General features: G+C 39.6%; 1 protein-coding gene across 2 annotated transcripts in view; it reads right to left on the bottom strand.

The window, feature by feature from the left end:
- Ugt8 (UDP glycosyltransferase 8) overlaps window positions 1-14272 on the bottom strand; it is a 66315-nt gene extending 52043 nt beyond the window's left edge. The window contains exon 1 of one of the 2 annotated variants that reach the window (XM_021158526.3): window positions 14076-14272. The gene's annotated coding sequence lies outside the window, so the exon portion shown is untranslated. Of the gene's footprint in view, window positions 1-13654; window positions 13881-14075 lie in introns of those variants that run through there. The other variant, XM_029475273.2, reaches the window with a different exon arrangement.
- Between the last annotated feature and the right edge of the window lie 592 nt (window positions 14273-14864).

Genomic DNA, 14864 nt, shown 5'->3' with positions numbered 1-14864 from the left:
AAAGATCTAGGAAAATAACTTAACATGCATCGGAGGGTGGGGGATAAAAAAGAAGGAAAGGAAGGAAAAAGTGTGAGTTTAACAAAATTGATATGCTATCATTTGGTTCATAAAACAAGATGAAGTCAATGGAGTAGTAAATTTACAAATAAGAAATTAATTCAAGTTGTCTTCCAAATTTAGGTTATATAGACTCTTCAGTATGAACACACACTTCATCAGACATGTTAAAAGACAAATTATGTTTTGACAGATCAGGAGTAGGAGTCCCAATCTATGTAGTTCTGAAATAAGCTCCCTAGGAACATGGTACGGTTGATAACTTATATAAAGTAAGTACACTGTCAACATAGGCCAGGATCTATCCAACATGTTAACAGTCCTAAAACAGACAAGACAAGATCACACTCAAGCAGTCAGCAATGCAAACCTACAAGGAAGTAGATTATCTTTCAAACACAAATAGACAGAGGACAATTTGCTTAAAATAATGTAAGTACCTAATAGACTTAATATGTAATGTTTTAACTGGCTGGATAAATAGCTAATCTTTAAGCATGGCTACAGTTCAACTATAAGTGGACACTGAAGATGTCTCAATGCTAAAGATGGCTAAACACTTGGTTGTTACAACAATCAAGTCCACAGAATTTCTGCAGACCAGGTCCTCCTAGGGTTTGTTGTTGTTTTATTTGGTTTTGTTTGTTTTTCTTTGACAGGGACCCCTGGCTGTCCTGGAATTGCTTTGTAGACTAGGCTGGCTTTTAACTCATAGAAATACTCCTGCTCTGCCTCCCAAGTCCTAAGATTAAAGACAGGGACCATCATGCCCATCTGAGGTTCAGGATTAACATTTTGTTCTGTTCCTGTTATCCTGTGATAAAATTAAGAACTACTTCTACTGGGTAACTACAAGTACAAAGTCTACAAAATGCCAACAAATCTAAGGTTTTAGATGAAATAATGAGTAGTCATGTATTAACTGAACTAAGACTACCCAACCAATTAATAAGTGAAAGTATTATACGTTTAAGTTATAAACAAATAAACAGGAACTGTTGATGAATAGATATCTTAAAACCTGAGCCAAGCTGTTCATCTCAGAATGAACACCAATTTTCTCCACTTGGGAATATGAACCAACGAGGCATCTGGTATCAGATTAGTGAGCCTCAAAAGTAGGCAGCATCAAAAGCAATAGGAAGGCTTAAGGAAACAGATGCCAAGTCTGCCCTCAAATGATATGACTTTATAGATCTGGGATGAGCCACAGATTATGTTTTTAGCAAATTCACAGGAGATGCTGAAAGTACTAACTCAAGAGCCATTTTCTGAGAATCATTGGTAATGATAAAAACACAACTAGAAACAATGTTCCTTTTTATTTAAACAGAATGTGATTAAATCATTTTGAATGCTTATCAGGTCCTAGGTATAACTAACTCTCCCCTCCCCAGACACACACACACACACACACACACACACACACACTCACACACACACACACATCCTAAAGACTTAGGTTTCTTTTATACAATTCTTCTAAGACCAGACTAGCTTTGTGTTAATTATTTCAATGCCTCTGCATGTGATCAACACCCAGCAAACACAGAAATTCTTTGAGTCTGACTACATCCTTAAGTAAACAGCAAAGTTCCTAACTTAACTGAGACTAAGGTTTAAACTTCTAACAAGTATTTATAATTTTATAACGCATGCCTTATATTTTTAAATGCTGTGGTATAACATTTTATAGTTCTTTAATTAGGATTTGTTGATATAATCAAGTGCATAAAACTCACAAAATTATTCCCTGTAAATAAATGAGAATCAGAGAAATTCATTGGGTCTTCTGAGGAACCTACTCAAGTCTTTGCCCCTGGGGATTAATGCAACTTTGCTCTTTTTCAATCTAATAGTCCATTATAATTTTTGTTTGGAGACAAGTTTTCACATATTAGCACAGTCTAGCCTGGCATTCTATATATTAGTATTTCTTTGTTTTATCTATCTATCTGTCTGTCTGTCTGTCTGTCTGTCTATCTATTTACTTTTAGTGGAATACAGCAGGTAAATCTTAAGGAAATCTAGGTCAAACTTTGATCTTCTACAATGCAACTGTACACATGTAAATTCTTTCCAATTAGCAATTACTTGGAAATTCTTAATGTTACAGAAATGTATGCATGGGAACCTTTCTTCTACTTCTCAAAAATATCCTTTATTTCCTATTACTACATAGGTTTTTAATTGACCTAAAACCTAAATTCTAGATATTTCTGTACTTTATTCCATGAAAGTCTTCACTAGTAATCGAATAACAAACTTGCCTGTTTTCATAAAATCCCAACACAGGCAGTGTGATAGGTTCATTATACACTTCTTAAATGGATTGAAAAATGGCAAACTTGTATGAATAGCCAGGGACCAAAGACTTGGGAAGGGCGCTTCTCTGATGCTCCTTTACAAAACCGGGAAAGCATGTACATTTTTGTGTCATTTATGCATCTAAGGTTATACAAATATATCCACAATGAACATGTGCTGAGCAGTCTTTAGTATAACACTGCTATCACATTGGTTTTGCAAAACTAATGTAAACACACTTAAACACAGTATTTAAAATATTTTCGGTAAAGTGATCTGAAATACATTAAAAAGTGTTTTCATCTAAAAATCAACTGGAGTCCCAATTTAAGTACTAAATATAAGTGAATCCAAATTCTGGTCTATATAGAAATAGGAACAATGTCTCTAAAGTGTACTTACATATATAGAATACATGTATGTAGATATATTTATTATATGTGTATATCCACTATGTATGTATGTTCAATGTATGTATATATGTATTTAGAAAGCATAAAGTGTTCATGGTCCATAAAAGCTGCATAACTACTATAAAGGATCCAACAACAGGTCTCCGGCCATGTTCTTGGTCCTGCAACCAAGCTGTAAACCCATCAGTAGAATCTGGCATAAGGACTCCCTAAGAAAAAGAAGAACTTTATCTTCAAAAGGATAATACACAAATTAAAGAGAAAAGATCAAAGCAATGATATCCAGAAGCACTTGTTTGTATGTATTGAGCACAGTTTAAAACATTGGAACAACATTCTAAAATGGGCTTATTTAAAGGATAACTGTTTTAAGTAATAGTTACCCCTCAGGTCTTTAAGAATTATCAAAATGACACATAACACTTTTTGCTTTTGTTATTGTTTATAATCACTTAGTTCAATTAGTATTAGCTATATGTGCTATCCACTAGGGCACAAGCAACCTACCAAAGGTCACTCCCTTTCCCCAACGAAAAGTTACTCCCCACCTAATAGCCATCAACCTCCAAGAGCTCCTCAGCCACAGCTGGGGCCTTGGTAGGCCCTCCTCCATCCGTTCTGGAATTCTGTCTGGCTTATCTTGAGCAGGTCCCATACAGGCAAACAGGTAAGTTTATAAGAGCTACAGCCATATCATGACTAAAGGGCATTCCATAGCATTCTTTCCCATTCTCTACCTCTGTTCCCTCGTCCACCCTGTTCCATGAGTCCTGTGGATAAAGAATTTATATATTGAGAACTTACAATCATTATTCTCAGCACTTTGGGTAGCTATTAACCATTATCTCTGCATTAACCATTACCCAGTGCAATAAGAAATATCTCTGACCAAGGTTGAGAGTAGCACAAATTTATAGCACAAATTTATGCACATAAAGTATTTAGAAATTAGTATGCCAGAAATGAGCATTTATCAAAACAACAATAGTAGGTTCCTGCTGGAGCCTATAACCTCCCTAGCCATAGGTTTTGAGAATGTTTACAGTAACAAGTATGAATTCCATCCTGTGGAACTGACCTCAAATTCAATCAAGAGACCTCTTGGTTAGTCCAGTTACAGTCTACTCACTACTATATCAGTGCATACATCTTGCTTTCAGGTTGCCACAGGGACCAGTATGGGATCACTGATGTCTTCTCTCTTTTATTAGCCTAAATACTAACTTCTAGAATTATGGAAGCTAGTCTGGAGGAAAAGAGTTCCCTAGTTACTTTCAGCGGACAGGTAACTTGTGTAAAAGGTTTAATAGTCTCCATAGTTCATGCTTTTCTTTCTCTATTTTTATTCCTTTTTATGCTGAGCTAAAATATATTCAAAGTTTGTCTTAATCTTAAACAATATCTTTAATCCCATCCCTTCTCCTACTGCTTTGTCCAGAAAGAAATGGAAGGGGAGTAATTTTAAACAAGAACTTTGGTAATTACCAAGGGAGATACTTAGAACAAAGAAAGGGGGTAAAAGAGCAAAAACACCCTAGCTGGGTAATCTTTTCAACATCTGCAGCAATTATAAAAAGTCTAGGTGAGGGAATTAGAGGGTTGCTAAGGCTTCTTTCCAGTACATGTAACCCGAACTCCCAACTTACATTTTATGACACTGGGCACACTTACTATCAAATATAAATATGAAACAAAACCTAATTCCTTTAATTACTGCTAATTATTTCTTGTTATTAGCCTCATTTAGAATTACTTGGAAATACACACTGATCTACAAGAAGCACCACATAAATTCAAAGGAAAATGCCCACACATGAATGTGATATTTATAAAGACTTCTGTGACATGACTTTATAAGACCTTCCCACTATGACTGACTATATAGAACAGAGGTCTTCAAAATACTTAAGAGTTCTTCACAGAAAGTTCCCAATTCCAAAGAAAGAAACATTTCATGTCTGAATGGTCTAGCCTGGGAGAAAACAGCAAAAGTATCAATATATATACAGAAACCTAGGGCAACTCTCTTCCTTCAGTGCCTGTGTGGAGCTAAAAATAACATCCAATGATGATTGAATATTGTAGTGTATCTTTAGTGAGAATTTTTTATCCAAGGTAATATATGGATCTGTGTTCTCCTTAGAGGAAGAAGGTAGACAGAAGTAAATGTTAAATTGTCATCAATATATGCAGAGTAAAGTTTAAAAAATAAGTTTAAAGATACAATGATACTATAATCTTTAATTGACTCAAAGGTCAAAAGCTTGTCAGATGAATATCTGAAATTATACAGGAAAAACTGAGGGTGTAGTTCAGTGGTAAAATGTGTGTCTGGCACAAAGGTAAAGTCTTTGGTTATAGTCCCAAAATCAATCTCAATCTCTCTCTCTCTCTCTCTCTCTCTCTCTCTCTCTCTCTCTCTCTCTCTCTCTCTCTCTCTCTCTCTCTCTCTCTCTCTCTCTCTCTCTTCCCTACTCTCTAGTCCCCAGTTCTCCTCATTTCATTCCTCTCCTTGTAGCCTCCCTTTGCATAGAAAGCTAGGGCACTTTAGGACTTAAATGTCTCAAAGCAAATGCCTGAAGGGACAGATGCTGTAAGTCTCATAAGTGTATTTAGAATATAGCTAGACAATGTGTAGGCATGAACATTGGCTAAAGGCTTGGTGTTTTCAGATGAAAATAAGGGGCACAGTCAAATAGCCCTGAAAGAAAGTAAAGGATACACAGCAAGTAAGCAGATGGTGATGACATGGGAACCAAGGCAAAGGTGGGAGAGCAACAATGATGTGTCACAGTTGAGGAGTGAAGAGACTACAGGAAGACAGCACAAGTTGAATGAGTTTCAAGCAATGTGAAAGGAGGTCTTTATTAAAAAGACAGAATAGAATAATGAGCCAGACTCAGTAAGTGAGACAAAAGGATACTCAGAGGTAACTCTAAAATCTGCCACGGCTGATGCAGATGGGGTACCAGTCATAGTTTGTAATTTGTGTTTCAACACTTAAGTTTTTCAGTTTGATGAAAAGAAGACATAGTTGGACCTCCAGATCATGTATTAGATAGAGAAAGTCAGTCTCTGAGCATGAATAACCCTCGCTGAAGGATTGAAGAAAAAAAGAGTTAAGGTTTGAGAATTTCTTTCTAAGTTCTGAAAAATGCCCAGAAAATACAGAGGAATGCCCAGAAAGACAGATGAAAAACACTGTCATAGACTAGGGGCAGAAGTCTTCAGCTCGAGAGAAAGGAACAAACACAGTGGGGGGGCGGGGCAGAAGAGACTTGATCATGTAATTTCCACATGATTTCCAAAAATGAAGTATTTGGTATAGCTCCAGCACATAGCTCTCAGCAAGCCCTTATATCATGCTTATGGTAAAATTCTACTACCTCCTGGCAAGATACCTGAGATAGGTCAGGAATACAATGATACATGTAACAGTTTTATAAGCTTCAGAAAGACAAATACACTAGTTTGGAATAGTTACATATTCTCCTTAAATCCTCCCTCTCCAGGAAGTGGAGATTGGAGATCAGCAGCAGTTCAATGTCATCCTGTGCTAGTTAGTGAGGTTCAAACACCCTGAGCTACAAGAAACCTTGTTTCAAAAACAACACAAAAATCTGCATGAATATAGTTATTTTATTATTTTCCAAAAGATAAGGGTAGAGTCAGAGCTGCATCCCATTCACAAATATCCCTAATACAGCTCAAACCTGGGATAACAGGTCCCTGCATAGGATGCCAATACCACAGGCAAGCCTTTGCTTTAATTGCATTCATCCCCAGATCAATACTCTGGTTTCTTTGTGTGACACAGCCAGCTCACAGAAAGCATAACACAGAGTCCAGCTGCTTCTCTTTGAATGTCTTCTTGTTCCAATACAGTTTTCATTTTCTCTGTCACCCTAACTTAGATCTTATTGACCGCTCCTTATTTCTCTTTCTCGATTTCCTCACCCTAATCATGTCTCTATTAAGACATGTTCTTAACATATTTTCAAAGTCAGGAGAAAACAGAGTTGGTGATTAGCACTAATTTCCTTAAAACCACTTCAGCCTTGCCCTTATCCCTAAAAGCATATCCTTTCCCTGCTTCCGCCATCCCTGTCAAATAAACAGGCAAACCTGTTTGACTAGTTTGCTCTTAAGCCCTACTCAGTAGAAAGACCAAGTGGACAATAGATAGAGCTAGGGAAAGCACACAAGCCATTTTTCTTGGGGAAAGTTTCACAAAACCTGCAGTGTTGAGCAGGTCTTTCAGAATACTGACCTCAGCACACTCTCACTTATGTCATTGCCAGAATTAAAAAGGAAAATCCCCTTGCTATTCTTCTACATTAGCAATATTGTTATGGTAATGGCATAGAATGATAGTAAGATTATTCGAAATGGTGTTTAAACTTCATAATGTAGCTAAGTGTGGGGACACATGGTAACCTGGAAGCTGAGGCTAGAGGACTACAAGTCTGATATCAGTTGTGCTATACAAAAAGACTGTAAAAAGAAATCTGAAGGTTGAATTACATTCAATTATAGAGGTGTGCCCTGGTGTTTTTGCTGTTGTTGTGTGTACTTAAGCAGAATAACAAGCTTTGGATTTTAAATAGGTTTCTCAAAGAGGGTTCTTCCCATGGATGTACTTTGTTGTTGCTTTGAAGAGCAATGTCCTTTAGTTTATTTATTTAAGATATGAGGTGTTTTTAAATTATCAGCTACATTTTCTTCTACTAGAAACAGTATTTATATGATTCAAAAGATATGTAACTAGTATAGAAAAATATCAACTATGTTATTTTAAAAATCTGTGTTTTTTATATATATATATATATATATATATATATATACATATACATATGTACATGTGTATGTATATATATATATAGTGTATGTGTGTACCTGTGTTCCTGGCACATGTGGAAGTCAGAAGACAACCTTAGATTTCAACCCTCTCTTTTCACCTTGTTTTAGATAAGGTCTCTTGGTTTAGATTTTGTTATTTTCTAACTTTGTACATCAGGCTTAATAGCCTGTGCATATCCAGGCTATCCAGGATTCTCTTCTCTCTCCTTCCCATCTCACCATAGGGATGCTGGCCTCGCAGATACACGCCCATGTCTGAGTATAGGTGCATTTTAGATCTGAACTCAAGCTGAGGTGTGTGGAAGAAAATCTTACCCTACTGAACTATCTTCCTAGCTCTTAAATGTATTTGCCCTATATCCTTCAGGACTTGAAAAGATTAAAATCCATAGGATTCAATTTACTCAACATAAAGAAAATCTTACAGAAAGTGTAGCAAATTTGTACACATAATTTTACTTTTTAATACTTGGGCACACACTTCAATTTTTTTCACTTGGAGAAATATTAATCTCATAGTTTCCTCTTATTAAAACATGGTATACTTAATATAATAGTTAAAACATGACAGAAGCTTGAAAATATTTTATGCATCAAAAATTCATATAAATAATCTAAGGCCATAAAGAAGATCTCCAAAATGCCCCTACTATACAGTCTTTCCATCTACTAAAATATTTTAAAACTTAGGCAACGGCCCAGCCTAAAACCAGCCACTGACTTATGCTATCATAGACACCATACAGCTCATCAATTCAAAACTAGCAGTTTTTGTTCTGGTTATTATAAAATGCTTAATGCCTATCTACATGTACCACTCCTCTCTAAGCAAACTTCAACTTGGATTTGCTGTCTCTCTAAAGGTGTACTAAAAAAAGACCATAAAAAAAGTTTCAAGTGAGAAAAATTAGGTTTGTGAACAATACGAAATAGAAAAAAAAATCTTAAACTGAAACCACACAGTTCTCTACTATTTGCAACTAATAGGACTGGGTACTGTATGGTAAGGAGAGTGGGGGGAAAAAAGGAAGCCATGGAAAGTCAACTATGCCAAGGAGAGGCACTACTGATAGCAGAAAATGTGGCTAGAGACTTTCAAAGAGAAATAGCCAAGCCATCAGCATCACTAATTGCATTTCAAGTTTACATTAAACATTAAATTTCATTAAAGTTTTACATGTTCTAAAGCCACATACTACAGAGAGTACTATACAAAAAAAAGTGAATTAAACATAGGATGGACTAAGGTTTACTAATTTGAGCTAAATATAATTATATATTACAAATAATAGCTATTATGCCTTCCAATATAAACAACGTGTATTGTGTTCAAGTATTGGCTGGTTGCCAAACCAATTCATGTAAACATTTTTGTCCCAAAGTACTCACTAGCTACAAAGCAAGATATTTATGAATGTACAATGCAAATTTAATTTTATGTGTTTATCATGGATATGAGATATAACTACTTCATCCAAGTAGAGAAAAAAAGACTAAGATAGAAAACAAGGATATTTTACATTACTATAATAAATTTCAGGGGGAAAGGGGAAAGAAAAAAACCTCAACTATCATCCTTCCATGGTCATCATTACTTTTACGTTACAGGCCAATCGTTACTTTTCCACAATGTTGAGTTTAAGGCCCCTGATAACTGGGAGATATCTTCTGAATCATCTGGTACAACATTATCGCTTGTTAAGTTTTGATATCGACCTTTACTTTTGTTTCTGCTTATAGACTGTATTAAAATAAACAACCAATATATTGTGAGATCATCCAAGGCATAATTAAAATACCAAGAGCCATGGTTTAGGAGACAGGTGGTGTTTAAACACAGTTCAGCTGGAATAGAGTCTGTTCTGGAAACTTAGCATCCCCCTAGAACTCTGGGATCAACTCCTACCCCCTCTTCTTGGACATAGATGAGCTCACTTCTCTGCTCACTTCAATTTTTTTCAGTGTCTGTTAATCCATTGGCTTCTCAAATAAAGTAGTATAAATTGATCACCTTATAAATGTTTTTGAAAAATCCTTGTCAGCTAGCATTTTGTAAAGTAAAAGTCACTATGGGTCTTCTAATGAGAAATCCAAAGTCTGTCTTCATTAAAACAAGTAGGTAATCTTCTAGGCATTGGGCTTAAGCCCAGTCTTTGATTCTCACAGAAGCCTTATAATGCAAGTGCTTTGATCCCTATTTTGCAGATTAAAGATAAAAACTGAACTGAAAACCCTGAACACAGGAAAACTGAGTGAAGGCAGAACAAGACTGTCTAACACGTCTCCTTTGTCTCCTAAAGGCTCACTTCTTGGGAGTTCTCTCATTTCCCCTCATTCTGACCCACCTTCTTGTTTTCCACATCATTTTTGTTACTTCCCATTTCTCAAACCAGTTTGCCAAGTTTTATGTTCCCTCTAATTGTCTATTTTCCTCCCAAATTTTGGTACCTTTCCTGGTAAGTCCACCAACTTTTAATGTTTACAATTATGCTACATCATTCATCCATTAATCTACCTACTTACTTTCTAACCTAGGAACTGCCTTCTCAAAACTTTGTTAAATAATTCATTGAATGCACATCTATAGTGAACTTAGCACTTCAGAGTCTCTATAGCCCAAGCTGAAGTTGACACCACTGCTTCTCAAATCTGCTTCTTATCCCAGCCTTCCTCCATATTCCACCATCACATCCACCACCCATTCTTCTAGACTCTGCCATGTTATTACTTCGGTACTAGTACTCTCTCTTCTTCATTCAAGTAACACTTCCAAAGTTAGGTCCTCTTATCAAGGTCATCCCAATACCTGACAGCTGTTCCTGTCTCAGATGTCTGAGATCCATCACTCTAGACTGCTATAAAGTTGACCTTTCACTACAGCATACCTCTTTTAAAAGGAATTCTGCATAGAGAGAGAGACCCACACCCCTCAGGGTGTCAAACAAACATGCAAGATCTTTTTTGTGCTACTCTGGACTTCAGTCCCCTTCTAGAAATCCTTTCAAAGGCTCTTATTTGCGAAACTCTGTCTGGACTTCATGTCCCCTTCCAGGAATCCTTTCAAGTTTTCCTGAATTGATAACTAGCCATTTCCAAATCCTGACTCAGGCACTCTGATCACACTTCTACCACAGCACTTAAATGACAGTATTCTATTGTATTAATATTAGTTTCCTACTTTATCTCAGATGTGCAAAACATGTTATAGTGTATTAAACTGTTGTTCAAATGTCAAGACACTGTACTTCACTATAACTAAAAACAAATGTCCCTATAGCCCTTGATCATGTACCAATAGATTTCCCTCTTAGACCAGTAACTACTTCAGTTTGCATAATCTGCATAATCTCAGTGCACAGATTGTAATGCTGTTAATAAATACTTGATGGAGGGAAGAATATATGTTCATGAAATGCTTCACAATAAGAACCTATGACTGCCACTGTTTTTTAAGACTAATAGACTTTTCTTTTCAAACTGATTTGATTAAGTAGCTCCTCCTTAGGCAGGTATGCAAAGTAACATTTAAAATTTAACAAGCCTCCAGGATGGTTAGCAGGACTATCAAATTACACTTTTACTTAGCTTCCAGGGTAGGGAACTATTAACACTACACCAAGTTAATGAGATTTAATGGCAGAAAGAAGTACATAAAAGAAAAATTACCCAAGCCATTTAAATTTTTTTAAATAAAGAAAAAAGAAAAAGAAATCAAAGTGCTGATTCAATTAACAAAATAAAAACAGCCAAATTGTCTAGAGTGAAGATATTCTTCTAAAGATCTCTTGCACAAAATTTTCTGTATACAAACATTAAAATCTTTCATACACAGGTCACTCTTCTGAGGACATCAATCATTCAGCCCATGGTACAGCAAAGAGCACATGAACAAAAATTATCTGTCATGGAATCTGTGGGCTTTGTACTTGGCAATAGATATACCATTTCAAGGGGACAAAAAAAAAAAAAGGCAAGGGATAATACAGCATCAGGACCCACTCCCAGTCTGACAGCAGCAGTAAGTGATAGCTGATAACAGAAAGGGAACCCAGACAAAGCATATAAAGAAGAATGGTACTTCTGTCTCCATTTTAGTACTTCAGGCCACTAGGCAAAGACCAGGATGAACTGCAAACAAAATAGTTCTGTCTGTATACCTCAAAAAATGGTACTGTTGGCTCTGCTACAGATTCACACTTAAAAATTTCGGACACCCAGCTACCACATACATACATACATACATACATACATACATGCATGCATGCATACATACATACACGGCATATCCAAAAACTTCTGAAGATAGAGTAAGGTTTGCAAAATGCTTATTTTATCCCCTAGCCTTTATGAAGTTCTGGTTATTAATATTGTAGAGTAACTCAGAAAAGTTTTGTAGAAAAATAAGCACTAACTCATATACTGTCAAAATAAGGAAACAATAGTACCCATGGTTATGTGTCTTGGCAATTTTCAGGTGTGCTCTGGAAATTGAGAATTAATCAATAAACTTGCATTATTTGATATCCAGGTCTATAAATTATTTTGAAAAGGTGTCTGAGAATTGATGGTAAGCTTTACAGCAATAGTTAAGTGATAACTTAAACTCACATCTGCTCACGGGTACCTTGAAATGCCCCAATTTAAATAATAGAAATCTGAACTACAAAGCAACTCTTATCAAAATTAGATCTTACAAAATCTTCTCTTAAATATATTTACTGAATTTGTTTACTATAACAGGTGTTCTAAGTCTCAGTATAAACACAAAACTATAAAGCATGAACTCAAAGAGTTCAATTATCTCCAGTAGAAAAAGGCCAGTTTTATGTGCAGTTGTTCAGATGAGCCTAACAAAGCCGGGCTGTGGTTCTAAATGTCCAGACACTGTTTCCCTATAGTTTAAAAGGGTTCCTATAGCGACAGATCAGACAACACTAGACTTGCACTTAACCTTGCCAGTGGCAGGTAAATCAGGCAATGCTGACCTAGTCACCATCTAGGAGAATTAAGAGTTGCTGAGCAGACATGGTCACTGGAAGGCCTCAAGCAAACCAGAAACCGTTTCTTCTTTAGGGAAAATTAAACTGCAGACTCACGGTTAATTTGATTAACAAGAGTTCTGTTCTTACCACAAGCTTAAGTGTGATTTTTTTTCAATTAAAAAAAAAAAAGGCTAGGAACAATATGTGACCCTTAATGCTATTAGAATCCTGATTAAGCAAGAGTTTCTAGACTGTCTCTAACGAATGTCTTTTTTAATCTAGGCTCATGGGTTAGTAAGCCTGCATTCAAGTGGGTATTTGTTTGTTGGGGGTGGGGGATGTGGCATTATAGATTGAAACAAGGGCATATTTGGCATCTAGCCAAATTGCAACACATTCCTATCATAAATTTAAACGAAGTTGTACAATTTGACAGCCTAAGATGATCCATTCCCGCCCTGCGCCCACCCACCCCCAAACTTAACTGTTTTTCTTGGAATCTTTTAACAGGGCAGACAGCCTTATGAAATAGAAGTTTGTGCCCTGTCTTGACACTGTGTCACAACGGTGGAGGCTCAACAAAGGGTCAGGGTTTCAAAAGTCAGCCCTGCCTTCCCTTGTTCTAATTCCTCCCGCAACAGAAGAGTTTCCATCTTTTCTTGAGTTTGGGAGACTCAGAGCACTCCCGTCCCTCCATGCCCTTCAGAGCTCTAAAAGATGTTGCACGCCTGGGTACCGCATCTGGGTACTGGGGGAAGCGGTGATCCTGTCCCTAAGTGCTGCAGAGTGGCACGTCCTCGGTACCCAACTTTTGAAACCCTCAAAGCCAATGCCCCGGAGCGCACAGGTCAGGTGCTGACTGGAGGAGACACCTCTGAGCGTCCTTTTTGCCCGGACGCACTGCACCCTGGAGCGCTCAGCGCCGCGCTCCCCGCCTGCAAGCCCGCAGCGCCCATCCCGGGCCGCGGCGCTCCTTAGCAGCAGGCGACTGCCCCGCACGGCCCCCGGCCCGCCAGCCTCTCCCCTCCTCACCCGGCCCCGCACTCCCGTCCGCCTTCCCCGGGCCACGAGCGACAGTGCTGTCTTCTGTCCACTACTGCGGTCACCGAAAGGTCCCGGGTGCTCGCGCAGCCGGGGACCGTCCCTTCCCTGCGCAGCCCTCAGGCACTTTCAGACAGAACGCGGCGAGCCGGAGAGTTCCAGGCGGCCGCCGCAGCCGCCCATCCCTGCCTCAGTCAAGTGCAAGGTCCCGCGTCGGGACCGACGGGCGCCCCCTTGATTCGCTCCCGCCGCAGGGTGACAAGACCGAACTCTCCACAGCTTCCCAACGCCGGTCGCCTCAGAGGGCGCCGGCGCTCCCTCACCTCGGACAGAGAACAACTGTGCATCCCGGAGCAGCTCCATTCCCCGTCCCGCCCCCTCCCCTCCCCGACTGCGGGCGCCCGCCGCTTACCGCGTCCTTCGGCTGCCGCGCGGGAGTTGGAGAGCGCCTCTGCCGCCGGACGGGGTCTGTGGAGCGCGCGTCGTCGCCCTCGGAGGCTGGGCGTGAGGAAAGCTGCGGCGCGCCTGCCGGGCTTAAGACGGGCGCTCTAGGGCAGGCGATGCTCCGCGGTGCCCTCCCTCGGGGCCGCAGCGCGCCTGCTCCTCCGCCGGGTCCCGCGCGCCCCGCCCCCTCTCCCCCTCAGCGCGCCACTACTGAGCGGGAGCGCGCCCAGGCCCGCGCGCGCCCCCGGCTTCCCCCCCACCCCCACCCCCACCCCGCCCGCCCCTCAAGCCGTCACTCAAACCACCCTGCCGCGCGCTGCCTAGGCCCGGGACACCGATGCGCACGCGCCTCGACGGCGGCCAGAGATGCTGCGAGGCTGCACCTGCCATCAAAGTCTCCGCTCCAGACGCGCCTGCGCCCAGCCTCCTCCTCCTTCTCCTCCGCTTCGTCCGCCGCTTTTTTTTTTTTTTTTTTTCGTCCCCTCAGGCGCTGGAAAGGAGCGGAGCCTGTAGAGCGCCGGCTGTTGCCCCTTCCACTTCCTGTAGGTTGGCCCGAGAGAGCCGCTCCGTGAGGAGAGCGGTAGGACTGGGCGCACTCGTGGAGAGCCCGGAAAACGCCGGCCAGGGGCACCAGGAAAAAGCCAACCCGAGCTTCTTCTGAAAGAGCCCTTTAAAGTTCTGTCTGCTTGCGTCCTAGCTTCCTGATTCTGACTGGAAGTTATTACTCAAGATGGTGTCCAGGTCAAGAAACCAACTT

Source organism: Mus caroli, unplaced genomic scaffold (assembly GCF_978045245.1).
Source record: "Mus caroli unplaced genomic scaffold, Mus_caroli_1 scaffold_3, whole genome shotgun sequence".
Lineage (NCBI taxonomy): Eukaryota > Metazoa > Chordata > Mammalia > Rodentia > Muridae > Mus > Mus caroli.
Note: the sequence above shows the minus strand (reverse complement) of the source record. Positions and strands in the feature narration are given on the sequence as shown.